At 36.0% G+C, this 15,196-nt stretch overlaps 1 long non-coding RNA gene across 1 annotated transcript; it reads left to right on the top strand.

The window, feature by feature from the left end:
• The first annotated feature begins 1,854 nt into the window (after positions 1-1,854).
• On the top strand, positions 1,855-2,904 carry LOC137246693 (uncharacterized). Its single transcript, XR_010951647.1, has 3 exons — positions 1,855-2,290; positions 2,354-2,496; positions 2,581-2,904. It is a non-coding gene; the product is annotated as an uncharacterized lncRNA (long non-coding RNA).
• Positions 2,905-15,196: the final 12,292 nt, after the last annotated feature.

Below are 15,196 nucleotides of genomic sequence, written 5' to 3'. Positions count from 1 at the left end.
CTAACATCATCAGGAGCTGAACAAATTAAAACCAAAATCATCAGTTATGAAATTTGAAGCAAATCAGAATCGAAGGATGACTGATCAAGTAAACGCATAAGCGAAGTGGAATAAAAAGGCAATAAGGAGAACGGATCAAATAAAAACGTAAGCAAGCTGGAATAAAAATGACGGATCAAATATAAGCAAAAGAGGTGGAATAAATGTTGGAAATCTTCAGCAACAGCAAATTAACGGCAAACTACATCCAGACCGACAAGGAGTTATAAATATTTAAGTATACATTTTTAGAATCAATTGAGCGGCCTCAGGGACGCTAAACCATTAGCAAAAACGAAAGTTTTTGCTTAGGATTTTTTTTCTCTTCTCTTTAAGTAGGAAATAAAATTAGTTGCAATTTTTTTTTAAACATTGAACAAATATCTTTTAAATAGAAAATCTGTACTATTCAATTTGAAAAACAAAGGCTCAGCTATCTCCTTTAGTTATGCAAGAAATAAAAACTGAGGAAGATTTTCACAAAGTCTTTAAGAAGTGCGAAGACACCATTAGGGAATTTATAAAATTAGAAGAAGAAATTAAAATAAATAAAACAACTAAACAAGGTCCAACTCCGATTACAATAGAGGAATATCGGAGACGGAACAATCTTTATAAGAAGGAAACAATTCCTATAATACCTTCCCCGACAATAATAAGAAAAAGAAAACGGGGAGGTAAACAATTTAAAAAAAAGAAGGAAATAGCTGAAACCTTTAAACTACTAAATAAAATTGAAAGAAAAAATTAAAGAATTGAGAAATAAAAAATAAAAAATGAGCATAAATATTTTCTTAGTAAATTGGAACGATTAGGTCACCCTTATCAAAACCCTTCAAATTTAGAATTTCCATTTCCCGCCAAGATAGAAATGAACAAATGGGAACAAATCTTAGAAGCGCTATCAGAAGAAAAATTAAAAGCAGATAAATCATACAAGTGCATAAACAAAAGTACTACCATAAAAACAGAAACGATATCAAAACATTTAAACATAATTTTAGAAGCCTTAAATGTTATAAAAGAATTGATTAGTAAAATAAATCACATACTTACTGCCGACCACCAAAAAGAGGCTCAACAAATTTTCTCAACAGTACGGGATAAATTAGTATCTTCATTAGCAAGATATAACATCGAAATCCCTATACCAACTACTATAGAAGAAAGTTTCCAAATTGATTTTAATACCGTTCTAACTGAACCTTCAAGAAACCGTACCCCTTCACCATCATTTAGCCAAACCCCATCAGTGGAAGATCATAAACCACTGAATAACCCACTCATAAACGTCACAATGGCACAAACGGTAGTAGAGTTTATCAAAACTGCCTCATCAGTGCTGCCAGAGTTTGATGGCAATCCTGAAAATTTACACAGTTTCTTAGATGCTCTTGATATTTTAGACCAAATCAAGGATACCCATGAAGCTTTAGCTATAACCATGATAAAGACAAAGTTAAAAGGCACGGCAAGGAACTTCATAAGTAACGAAAATACAATCGCTCAAATAAAAAATAAACTAAAAACTGCAATAAAGGGAGAATCAGTAGAAGTTTTAACAGCAAAACTCCTGAATATCCAACAACGCAGCAAAACTGCAAACCAGTATACTGCTGAAATAGAAAAAATCACCAGTATCCCGTTTCTGTAACCTTGCGTTATAATAACGAACGATTTGCTATCGCAAGGCACGTATCGCTTTCGATATGAAAAGTGTTTCTGTAACGCACTCAATTCACCTTGCGATATAATAGTGGTGAGTTTTTATCATATCGATGGAACAATCTAAATGGAACATAGGATCTGTCACCAATAGCGAAAAAGTTATAATAACAAACACAAATTCTTTTTAATCGCAAGAGAAGAAAATTCAAGATTCATTATAAATTGTGAACTTTTGCTTAAACTGGAATTATAAGTGATTTACAATCATCCCTTGACTATAATAATAAAAGAAAAATATTGTGCTACAGGTATTTACTTTGCGACGTGTTAGCTGCTTAGGCACGTCTGAATGTTGTAAGTATATTACCATTATACGTTTGTTAACCTTGCGATTTAAGAGGCAATCTAAGCGTCCTCTTGCCATCTATTGGAATTGGAATATTCAATTCCCAAAACCGGAAAAAAATACAGTTTTTTATCTCGATCAGGCAATTCCTGGATATATTGCAACTACTTCCAAAATGTCCATAAATTCAACAACGACAACCTTCCGAACTAAAAGCATACACCACGGAGTATCCAAGTAAGTAATGTAACATTCTAAAATTCAAAATTACAAACAAAACTATACTTCCTCACGCAATAGCAATGGCAGCATGTAACATCACACGGCAACGCCTCAGATGGAGCCAAGTACTTTATTGAAAACCTTTTGTTTCAAATATATGAACTATTTGACGACCAGAATTTAGTTGATGTGACATTCAAATTAACAAATCCATCTTCCTTGTAAGTAAACTTTCATTTGAATTAACGCTATTGCAGCTTGTATGTCACATACATTAACTACGCTTGTTATATATGTATTTACAGAATTACGGCTCATCGTCTAATTCTATCGGCGGCAAGCCCTTATTAGCTCCCTTTATAGAAACCACCAATATCGACAGCGACACTTTCGAGCGCTTAATCGCCTTTTACTATACCGGCAAAACGCTCATAACCAATGACAATGTGGATCGGATGTTAAAAGCGGCTTTAATACACAATTGAAAGGCGCTGTTGCAAACTGTGTTGATTTTATAATAGAGAATATAACCGATTTCACATTGCAGCCAGCATATAGTCTGAAGAAGTAGATTCAGTGTGAGATACTAAATGAAAAAATTCTGGCTTACGAAACACAAAACCTTATGCATGTAAATTAACGTGTGCGATTAGTTGAGCATTAAATTTATTGTTTTATTATCTCGCAGGTAACCCAGATTAGTGAATTTTTAGATTTTGACGCCAAACAGTTGCAACCTATCATAGAAAGAGACAATTTGTATGTACGGTGCGAGAAGGGTGTTTTTAATGCTGCAAAACGTTGGTGTGATTATGATGCTTCTGCGCGCAAACATCATCTGTCAGAATTAATTGCTTGTCTGCGGTTAACCCAATGTAATATGGTCTTTAGTATGGCTAATATTCATCCGTTACCGGGTTGTGAAAACTTGGCATTAAAGGTTTTAACTTGGCATAGATACCCCTTGGCTCGTTCTAAGCTGACATTGAAGTATACAGAGAAACGTGGTGGCCAGATTCCTGACGAAGAATCACTTTTGGCTTTTAACCGATGGATAAATAATACTAGGATATGACTCTTTACAAACGGTTTATGATATTATTTGTAAAATGTTAAAGTGAATCAACACTCGGTGTTAAAGACCAGTATAACAATAGGTTTCCGCACAAGATCACGGATCGAAAACTATTTTCACTCTAGCGATAAGGAGACTCCTTGGAGATTTTCGGGAGTTTAGCTGTTGTCGATGTGGACAGCATATTGATTCGGTACATTCCGGAAAATACCACCATTAAGGTACTTGCCCGACCATCTCGGGAAACCACATTAACCCTTCTACCTTTTTCCGAAAGGAACTTGGGGTGGCTTTATCCTGGCCTGCGAAATAAATAGGATTCGTTGGCTTGTCTACTTGTATCTACCTCTGTATCTTCCGCAATATCCAAATAGCATTAATTTACTATCATTCCCTTCCAGACCGTAAAAAAGATTTGGTTGAGCTGCAGGCCGGCGAATACGTTTCCCTGGGATTGTAGAAAAGAGTATACTGGCCGTTGATTGGCTACGGATAATTTTACAATTTAGAATAGGAAGAACGAAATTAGCGGCCAAGGAGAAAAAGGCAAACAAGTTGCATAAAATTATACACAGCAGACAGAACCATATATGTAATACTCCTATATTGCTAATAGAAAATGCTCGCAATGTGTTTTGAATTCGGAATCAAAACAAGACAGCTTATAAAATTTTTGTGATTGTAGCAGCATAAGTGTGACAAGAAAAAAATTTAAATTTAGGTACATTCGATTGTTGAATACAAAAACAAAAACGTTTAAACATCAATATATCGGCACTCTGATGTTTGGGAATGTACCTAGCCTTTTGTAGCAACATAGGAGTATTACATATATGCACAGAACACCCCCAGCGGGTTAGGGGATCAGAATATACCCGCGGTAGGTATGCCTGTCGTAAGAGGCGACTAGAATACCAGATTCAAGGGGCTGTGTAGCGCAACCCTTCAGGTTGCCAGCGGAATATATAGCTTCTCCAAACCCAATTGTCACCTATCCGCGGCGAATGCTGTTTCACTAACAGACGAGGCTCTGGCGCCCCAAGCTCCTCATGGAACTTGGGAGTGGGGAGGGAGGGAATGGCCTGAAGGTTTAATGTGGCCACATAAATCGTTCCCGAGATGGTCGGGCTAGCGCCTTAATTGTGCTATGATACCGGAGCGTACCGGATCTGTATCCGGCAAAGGACCATCACATCGATAACACCCCCCAAAGCCTTCGGGGAGCAACCTTATCGCCACAACAACACGAACAACAATTTTTTAACTATAATTATTAGTATAATTATTAAATATAATGGAAGTTGTAATGTGTTTTTAGGTGAGTTATTACGTTTATATTTATATTGTGTAATGAGTTAGAGAAAAAAAGAAAACGTTATCTATTTGAATGCTGATTAATATGTATGCACTACTATATAAACTACTTTGCGACTATTATTTCAATATTCAATATTTCTTCATTAAATTTATTTCATAAGTAGTTTTGTATGAAATAGATACTTTGTATGTATGTACAAAGCATTGTAATTAATTTGAAACACTTTATTCAAATTTCAAGAAAAATCGAGTAAACCAGAATTCCATCAATACTAGCTAAACAAAATTCAACTTTAATCCTAAAATTTCTGCTTATTTTTGACAATTTTTTTTTTCTGAAGTGTTTAGCATATTCTCCCAAACAAAAGAAATAAGTTTAAATAGAGAAATGGGGCTAAAAAATGCATATTCAGACAGTTTTTAAGATTTCTAAGAAAACAATTTTAAAGCTTGGGGTGACTTAAAAAGTTTCTCGAATTTGGAGTGTTCAAAATTAATTACTATGCTTGTTGATATAAAATTATGAAAAAAATATAGAAATTGAGAAAACAACGTAAAATAGATAGAATTTACATATATTTGCGTTTAAATAGATTTACCATTAGAATAAAAATTTCAATTATCTAATGGGAATTAGGTGAACCTTTATAATTGTTTAATGAATTAGAGAATTTCGCAAATGAAGGTTAATTAGCAATCATTAGCATTATCTAATAATTACTTAACATCTATGGTTTCGTGTATGGCTTTCAGCGTATTTAAAATTTCGCAAGTTAATTTTTGTTACCATTATTAAATTCTCTTTGCCTTTCGTCTTGGTCTTCCATATGTTTTTTTTTCGGCGTAAGCACCGCCGAAAGTATTATAACCACATGGGGTCGATTGAGATGTAGCTGGGTCGAGTACGGTAGAGTTTGTCTTTGGTTTTGGAGTCGCCCTTGAAGTCACTTTTGGAGTTTGGTTAGTAAGATCCAAAAATTCTAGGTCATCTTTTATTTCATTTGTCTGCAAATAAAAACATAAAATGTTAGTATATATAAACAAGCAGCAATAAACATTTGGATTCACGACACAATCCAAAAAAACATTCGCCTTGCCGAACTTATTCTGAACCTTTGGGTTGCGACGTTTTTACCGAGAATATTTATTTACATTTCCCTCAGAAAGTCCCCCTTCCTATAGTTCTTTTGTATATTTTTTAGAAAATCCTTTACGTTTTTGTTCACGCTGTATTAGTGCAGCATATTTACAGAACAAGAAAAGGTCTTCATCATTTCGTATAAGTGCCGGAAAAGCTTTTCTGTGAAATCCTCCATTTAATATCGACTTCGTTGTCCAAATAAACGGCGTATACGAAAATTGGTTCATCAAGTCGTATGAGCGTAGTTTTGTGCAATACTTTCTTTAAAACTAAAAGCTTGGCATCCAACTCCATTGCTGATATATGTATGGACAGTTCTTAGATGTATATAATAAATTGATCAATATTTCTTCCTCCAAATTCACACTTCTTCAGAGACAATTCCTCGCTTTTCTGCTCAGTCTCGCCCAAAAAACAAATTTCTGCTCTCTATTAAGTATTCACACGTTCACCGTGAAATATTTTTGCTGTTTCGGCTTTTTTAAATGCTAAAATTGACAAACTCAAGAATGTAAAAATGAAAAGCTGCTTAGCACACAAAAAATTCAAATTAAAGAAAATGTATGCTATCACCACCTTCGGAGCTAGTGATATGAATATCGCAAGAAATAACGGAAATACATATTCACCACTCATACGGAAACACTACCTTGCGATAACAATGCATCAGGGTTGCTTTTTGCGATATAATTCGTATCGCAAGGATACAGAAACGGGCTACAGATCATTGGAAGGAGCTTATATCTCGGATGGACTTAACACAGACTTAGCAACGAGATATTCTACGCAAGCAGCGGTAAAAGCCATGTGTAAAAACTGCTCCAATGATAAAGTGAAAATGATAGTGCAAGCAGGAACGTTCACAACAATGAACGACGCAATCTCAAAATTCACAAACAGCTGCACGGAAATCACAGGCAGCTCGAATGCAATCCTAAACATTCGTCAACAAAACCAATATCGAAGTAATTTCCGTGGAGGTTACCGAAGTAACAACTATGGGAATTACCGAGGCAGAAGATTTAGACCACAGTCGAGATAAAATAATAACACAGTAACAAATAATAATGCTCAAAGAGGAGCACAAACCCAAAATGTCAATAGACAATACAACCAGACTCGTAACGTTCGAAATTGTACCCAGCAGGAAAACCACGAAACTCCACTTCAAAATCAGTAGATAGAAAAATATGTGTACTAAACTTACACTTAAATAGTTATATATCTACAAAAACATCACTAAATAACTCGATTTCAAATTTTTTAGTAGACAGATATCTCCATAATTAAAAAGAATCAAGTACTTAATCATACAAAAATAAATACAGAACAAATAACAGACTTAAAGGGCATTAGTCAGAGTATAACCAGTACATTAGGCACAATTAAAGCTGATTTAAAAGGAGATGACCTTCTAATTTATCATAAATTTCACGTCGTAGAAGACGACTTTCCAATACCATGTGATGGAATAATAGGTTTGGACTTTATAAAAAAATATAATTGTATTCTAGATTATGGCAAAAAGGAGGATAAACTAATCCTAAGACCATATGATTTTCCCCAAACAATCACAATGTACCTAACAAATTATCTGTCTGCCAACACAATTACGATCCCTGCTAGATCTGAAGTCATTAGACAAGTAACAGTAAACTCTGATAATAAAACCATCTTCATACCCCATCAACAATTATCTGAAGGTATTTTCATAGCAAACACAATCACAAATAAAGAACAAACTTTTGTCAGAATTATAAACACCACACACAAAAACACAACTATTCAAAATTACAAAATACATACTGAAAATTTAGATGACTACAATTTAATTAAAACAAACACACGCAATAAACAAAGTAATGACACAGAAAAATTAAAAAGATTAACTAAAAATTTCCCAAAATTTGTCAATTCAGAATTAACCTCATTATGTACAGAATTTATAGACATATTTGCACTAGAAACAGAACCAATCTCGTCTAATAATTTTTATAAGCAAAAACATGAAAGATGACACACCAGTATACATAAAAAACTATAGATTGCCCGAAACTCAAAAAGGAGAAATAAGCAAACAGGTAATAAACTGATCGAAGATGACATTATAGAACCCTCAATATCAGAGTATAACAGCCCCATTTTACTGGTACCTAAAAAATCACTACCAGGTAATACTGAAAAAAGATGGAGACTGGTAGTTGACTACAGACAAGTAAACAAAAAACTAGCAGCGGATAAATTTCCACTTCCAAGAATTGATGATATTTTAGACCAACTTGGAAGAGCAAAATATTTTTCATGTCTTGACCTTATGCCAGGTTTTCACCAAATAGAATTACACCAAGATTCTAGAGATATAACCTCGTTCACAGCAGACAATGGTACATATAGATTTAAAAGACTACCCTATGGATTAAAAGTAGCACCAAACTCATTCCAAAGAATGATGACACTGGCATTTGCAGGCCTCAAACCATCCCAAGCCTTTCTATGTATGGATGATTTAGTTGTACTAGGGTGTTCAGAAAAACACATGCTGAAAAACTTAAGAGATGTTTTTGATACTTGTAGGAAATACAACTTAAAATTACATCCAGACAAATGCCTATTTTTCAGCGAAGAGGTAACTTATCTAGGACATAAATGCACAAGCGAGGGAATACTACCCGACCCAAGCAAATTTAAGATAGTTCAAAATTACCCAACACCAAAAACAGCAGATGAAGTTAAAAGATTCGTAGCGCTCTGCAATTATTACAGAAGATTTGTACCGAATTTCGCAGAATACTCAAGAAAATTAACTAGGCTTTGCAAAAAGAATGTTTCCTTCGACTGGACAGAAGAATGTCAAAAAGCTTTTGTCTATTTAAAGGAAATATTAATCAGCCCAAAACTTTTGCAATACCCCGACTTCAATAAAGAATTCTGCATAACAACAGACGCTAGTGGGTATGCTTGCGGAGCAGTCCTTAGCCAGGAACATGATGGCAAACAGTTACCAATCGCTTACGCCTCTAGATCCTTTACAAAAGGTGAAACAAACAAAGCTACAATAGAAAAAGAGCTAGCAGCAATCCATTGGGCCATAACATTCTTCAGACCATACGTCTATGGTAGAAAATTCAAAATCAAAACCGACCACCGCCCTTTAACTTACCTTTTTTCGATGAAGAACCCTTCATCTAAGTTAACACGAGTAAGACTCGATTTAGAAGAATACGATTTCGAAGTGGAGTACATTGCTGGAAAAGAAAATCACATCGCGGACGCATTGTCTCGCATTAACATAACGAATTTAAAAGAAATGTCAGTGGAAGCATGCAAAATAATGAAAGTCACAACTAGATCAACAGCTAAAAATATACCAAATAATGCTAAAATTCAAGAAAGTCACACTGAGAACCCCAAGATATATGAAGCGCTAAATAAATTTGAAGTAAAAAGACATGTCAGGCTCGTTTTCAATCCCCCGAAATTATATTTCAAAAAGGGAAAGAAAATTTGTAGCATCGTAAATACAAGCAACCTAATTGTAGATGATAAAATTGACTTAGGACAATTCTTTATCAGGCTCGAAAAAGAAGCCGCCAATTTAGGACTTGAAAAGATACAGTTGTCCTTAGGGGACAAATTGTTTAAGGATAATTATACTCGAGTAGGCAAATTTATTGAATTAGGAAATAGGGTTCTCAAGAAATTAACAATTGCACTAACCCCAGAGGTTGTGTACGTGACTAGTCCCAGGAATATTAGAGAAATTCTGCAGAAATATCATGACGATCCTATTAGTGGTGGCCACCCAGGAATAAATCGCATGATAAAGAAAATCAAACAAAACTATAGCTGGAAAAATATGCGAGGTGAAATAAAGAAATACGTAAATAACTGCATCCACTGCAATAAGAATAAAATAAATAAGCATATAAAAGAGCCAATGACTATAACGGAGACACCTCCGAGAGCCTTCGATATAATACAGATCGATACGGTCGGACCATTGCCAATGTCAATAAACGGAAACGAATACGCAGTTACCATTATATGCGATCTAACAAAATACTTGGTAGCAATCCCAGTCCCCAGCAAACATGCGCTAATAGTTGCCAAAGCTATATTCGAGCATTTCATTTTGATTTATGGTCCCATGAAAACAATCCTAACAGATATGGGATCCGAATACAAAAATAAATTATTCGAAAAACTGTGCAAATTGCTAAAAGTTGAACACAAAAACTCAACACCATACCATCATCAAACTTTGGGCACTGTAGAACGTAGTCATAGAACGTTTAATGAATATGTACGTTCATATATATCCAGTGACAAAGATGATTGGGATGAATACCTAAAATATTTCGCGTACTGCTACAACACGACCCCATCGACCGTACATAACTATTGCCCTTATGAGCTTATATTTGCGAAAAACCCCCCCATGTACGACTTCTTAAATGAGAATAAAATAAGCCCAGTATATAATCACGAGGCATACGATAAGGAAATTAAATATAGACTTCAAATAGCACAACAAAGAGCTAGAAAATTGGTAAAAGAAGCCAAGGAAAAACAAAAAATTAATTATGATAAAAGTAGCACCAGTAAGGAAATAAAATTAGGAGATTTAGTATTAGTAAAAGAAGAAGATAACCATAAGCTAGACCATAGATATAAAGGACGGTATAAAGTAAAGAAAATCGACGAAAATAACAATTTTACTTTAATACCATATAGACAGGAGTCTGGTAATAAGAACAATAGGGATAAGGAACTAATAATCCATAAGAATAGACTTAAACCCATTTAAAATATTTTTTTTTAGCAAATAATCATTCCAATTTACCCGATTCATTAATAAAAATAATTTCTAAAAACAATCGGATTTTAGATGGGTCGACACATTTAAAATCCGGCAATAAAACAATTGTATAAAATTTTAATAAAATAAATAAAATAAACAATATAAATAAAATAAGCAAAATTAAAAGATTTTTTCTTTCTCTACAATTTTGAAAAAATAAATGGACTTATACAAATATATATATGTAAAAAGTAACAATAATTATAACAATAAAAATAGCAAGGTCAACAGATCAAAAGCAAAGCAAACAACCTCTTTCACTACAATATCAAATAACAATAAAATATCAAAACAATTGAAAATATGACAAAAAGTCTTATCCAGTTGTTCACAAAACAATTATATAACACTTTTTTTTCTAAGGTGGATGGTGTAGCATTATACGTCACACACTGTATTGTATCATTATATGCCACACCTACTGTAACATACTTGCGGCTTTACGCATAACAAATTCAAATATATTTTAGTAATAGTCATATTACAATTATTGAACTAACCCAGACGGCACGGAATGCCGAATATGAGACACATATCACAGTTAATAAATTATACATATAAACACACAACCATTGTAATATACATACAAACATTCAACTAATTGTGGGAAAATACCAAAATATTCAAACTGATCTGCTGACGCTGCAAATTGTACAAAACTATATGTATGGAGTTATGCATACAAAACTACATGTATACAAAGACTGTATACAAACGTACATGTATGCATAACCCATTTCCTATGTACTTATTTTTAGTTATTAGTATTAAGATATTTATGAATGTATAGGTTAAGTAAATTAGTATAAAAGACAATAATTTATTCAATAAAGCGGAGACTTAAGGTCGCACAATCAAACGTGCAACGTCTTTCAATTACGAACATTTCACCAGGCCAAAAAAGATAACGGCGCAATTTTTCTATCGTTTTTTGTACACCCGCGTGAGATGACGTAAGGCTGTCATGGGCTTGTTTTAAGGCATCGTTACGTAGCCTTTCTGGAACCCATACCTTCCAAGGGGATTTGTCTTCTAGCGCATCTACCATAGCTGGTTCTGTTCTAATATACACTATTCTATTGACGATTTTTATATCGGGAAATTTCTCCGCATTTCCAGCAATTTTGTTCTTCAGATCTACATAAGCATTATCATGAAATGCCTCGGAATCAATATTTATAACCGGGTTCATATCCAATGCTAATAGTTCATTTTCACACAGCCGTGACAAAGCATCGGGCACGATATGATCCTTACCGTTTCGATGAGATATGGAAAATTTAAATTGCTGCAAGCGAAATATCCAGCGAGCAAGTCTACCGGAGACATTTTGCTGTCGCATCAACCACAGAAGGCTCGAATGGTCCGTGACTACTTCGAACTCTTGGAGCTCTAAGTAGCAACGGAATTTTTCTATGGCCAGTATTACGGCCAAGCATTCACGCTCGGTGACGATGTAGTTACGTTGAGATCGGGTCAATTTCTTGGACATGAACGCTATCGGGTTTTCTTATTTTTCTTCGGACAATTGGACTAAGACTGCACCAATACCGAAGTCACTGGCATCGCAATGCAAATAAAATTTCTTCTCAAAGTCTGGGTTTGTTAAGACTGGGGCAGTTGTCAAAATTTGCTTCAGTTGGTCCATCGCCTGTTGGGCTTCCGACGTCCAACAGAACTTCTTCTTGGTCGACAAGGTTTCAGTTATAGGATACGTGAGGTCGGCGTAGTTGTGAATGAACCGACGGTACCATCCACAAACCCCAAGGAAGCCTCGAACTTGCTTCAAGTTTCTAGGTGTGGGCCAGTTTACAATACAAGATACTTTATCGGGGTCAGTACGAATACCCCCACTACCAATGATATAACCTAGGTAGTTGACGCTTGTGACGAAGAATTGGCTTTTAGCTATGTTGAGAGTCAAATTTGCTTTGCGAAATTGTTCTGCCAAGCGAACTAGTACCGTAATGTGTGACGAAAAGTCTTCCGATACAATGCATAAGTCGTGGAGGTAACCAAAAACGCAATGTCGAAGATCTGGTGGAATTATTTCATCCATGAGTCGACACATTGTAGACGGCGCATTGCATAAGCCGAACGGCATGATCTTAAACTGGTAAAGCGGTCGCCCTGGGACTGTAAACGCAGTCAACGGTTTTGACTCAGGACTAAGCTCAATTTGCCAATATGCATCTTTCAGGTCAAGTTTGGTAATTATATTAGCTTTCGGTAGTCTTGAAAATATTCCATCAATGCTAGGTAAAGGATAGGCATCCTTGGTTGTAACGTCGTTAAGCTTACGAGCGTCTAAACAGAGTCGAACCTTATTAGGCTTAATTACGAGACGCATGGGAGAACTCCAAGCACTTACGGATGGTTCAATTACCTCCAGCTCGAGCATTCGGTCTATCTCATTATAAAGCAACTTTTCTACCGCTGGACTAACGGGATAGAAACGCTGTTTTACCGGCTTGGCATTTCCTACATCGATATGATGTTGAATTAAGGAGGTACGGCCTAATCCTTTAGATGCGTTTGGAAACATGTTTTTAACTACTTCTAGCTGCTGAATTTCTGGCTGACTCAGAGGATACAGATTTGAGTCTTCTTCTGTTTTTGAATCTATATACAAGTGCAGGGAACTTATTATGTTAGGTGCAAGGGCAAACCTTGCAAACCAAAAGTCATGGCCTAAAATAAGTTTCTGTTTTATGGACGGTATAACGTAAAGTTTCATTGGCATCTTGACAGACTTACATTAAGTACACCTATAATTTGCTGTTTCTCACCATCGGCAGTTTTCGCTTCCGATTTTATAGGCCTGAATTCGGGGATATCTGAAAAATCTACTTTCGCAAGGTTTGAACCGATGCAGCTTATATTTGCTCCAGTGTCTAAAAGACCAAGTTCTTTATATTTTAAAAACGAAACTTCTGCATAACTTCGCATATCCTGCTGATTGCTGAAAATGGTCGAGACTAATAATTTTTGGTCTTTCTTAACGTTTTCAAAAAACCTCCGTAAGCGCAACGTACGCTTACTTGCATTAGGGGAGATGTCATTAAACAGACGATTCTTAACTTCTAAATAATTGTTAAGCCTCCCTTCATACGATCGTCGATGAAGAGGAACTGGATATACGAAAGATTTTTTGAAATTATTTTCTTCCGCCAGAATTGGCTTATTTACGCTCTCGGGCCCATCCGGCTGGTATTGGATGTACCCGCTTGTCGGTTTTCCGACGCCTTTCGAAGACAAGATGGACACTGGGGCTTGTAGACATTAGGAGTGCTACAACCGTAGCAAAAAATGCGACGTTCCGCCAAACAATCTTCCCAAATGTGTCCTAACTCTGCGCAATTCCAACATTTGACCTTTGAATGGTTACTGCGAATTGCGGCTAATTCTCCTTCAATCGTTACGTCTTCTTTTAACTCCGAACAAGCTTCCTCAACGGCATGAATTTGACGACGAGTAACAAGGGGTTTTTGTTTGATTACACTGTCGGCACGACAGCTGAGCTCCTTTGTTAAGTTTTCGCTCATTTGCACCAAACGACGTAGGTGTCCAACGGAGTGTACCGGCTGGTACAATAACTTTTCCCGAGTTTCAGGGAGTAAATTATTTTTCAAAATCTCCATTACCTCTTCTTCATCCATTTGAACGCTGGATTTGTCAATAAGTGCCGCCACTGCGTCATAAAAAGATGAGAATGATTCTCCAGGCTTTTGCTTACGGGACCTAATCATCTCCTTACTCATAAAAGCAGAGCGATAATCTCTATATTGTTGTCGAAGAGAAGCGCAAATATCTGACCAAACTATACGGTTCACCTGCTTATGGTACCTCCAGTACCAATCTCTGGCTTTACCAGCAAACAATATATGCATGTGCTTGCACATGGCAGTGAAGTCACTATCTAAGGTTTCGTCTGTTAGAGATTTCACCCGATATATAAACTCTTCTACTCCTAAACCTTCAGGCGATCAATCAAAGTGTAAATTCCACTTTTGCATTATGTCAGCTGTTTTTCTTATGCGTGTGGACGAATCTGTCGAAGCAGTGGTATCCCGCGAGGTTATTGGTAAAACAGGGTTATTTGATGGGCTTGAACTAGGCTGAGCATTTTGAGATAAACTAACGTTTAAACTCGTCATGACTCTAGTCACAGTTTGCTCGATCATTTCTTGAATAATTGTAAGGTCAATCCCGTTGCCTTGACGATTATTTCGGTTTCGAGACGGCCTACCTCGCCTTCTATTACCTGCGGTAATAGGCGGGCCCTCAGTTTGGTTGGTGCTATGACTAGCATCCAAGGCGGATGACGGTGCGCCGCTTGCTCCAGCACCCCGCATCTCTTGTGTTTCGATAGGGTTGGAAGTTTGCGTTGGTTGCCTGAACTTAGAAAGACTTCGCGTAACAATGGTTCGATCAGTTACAGGTTCGGTGCGTTTAGACTTAGCTCCAGGGGAGCAATTGCCAACAACTATTTTAATATCAGGTTGGTTAATAATTTGGTCACACAGG

Source organism: Eurosta solidaginis, chromosome 3 (genome assembly GCF_040869045.1).
Source record: "Eurosta solidaginis isolate ZX-2024a chromosome 3, ASM4086904v1, whole genome shotgun sequence".
In the NCBI taxonomy this organism is placed as follows: domain Eukaryota; kingdom Metazoa; phylum Arthropoda; class Insecta; order Diptera; family Tephritidae; genus Eurosta; species Eurosta solidaginis.
Note: the sequence above shows the minus strand (reverse complement) of the source record. Positions and strands in the feature narration are given on the sequence as shown.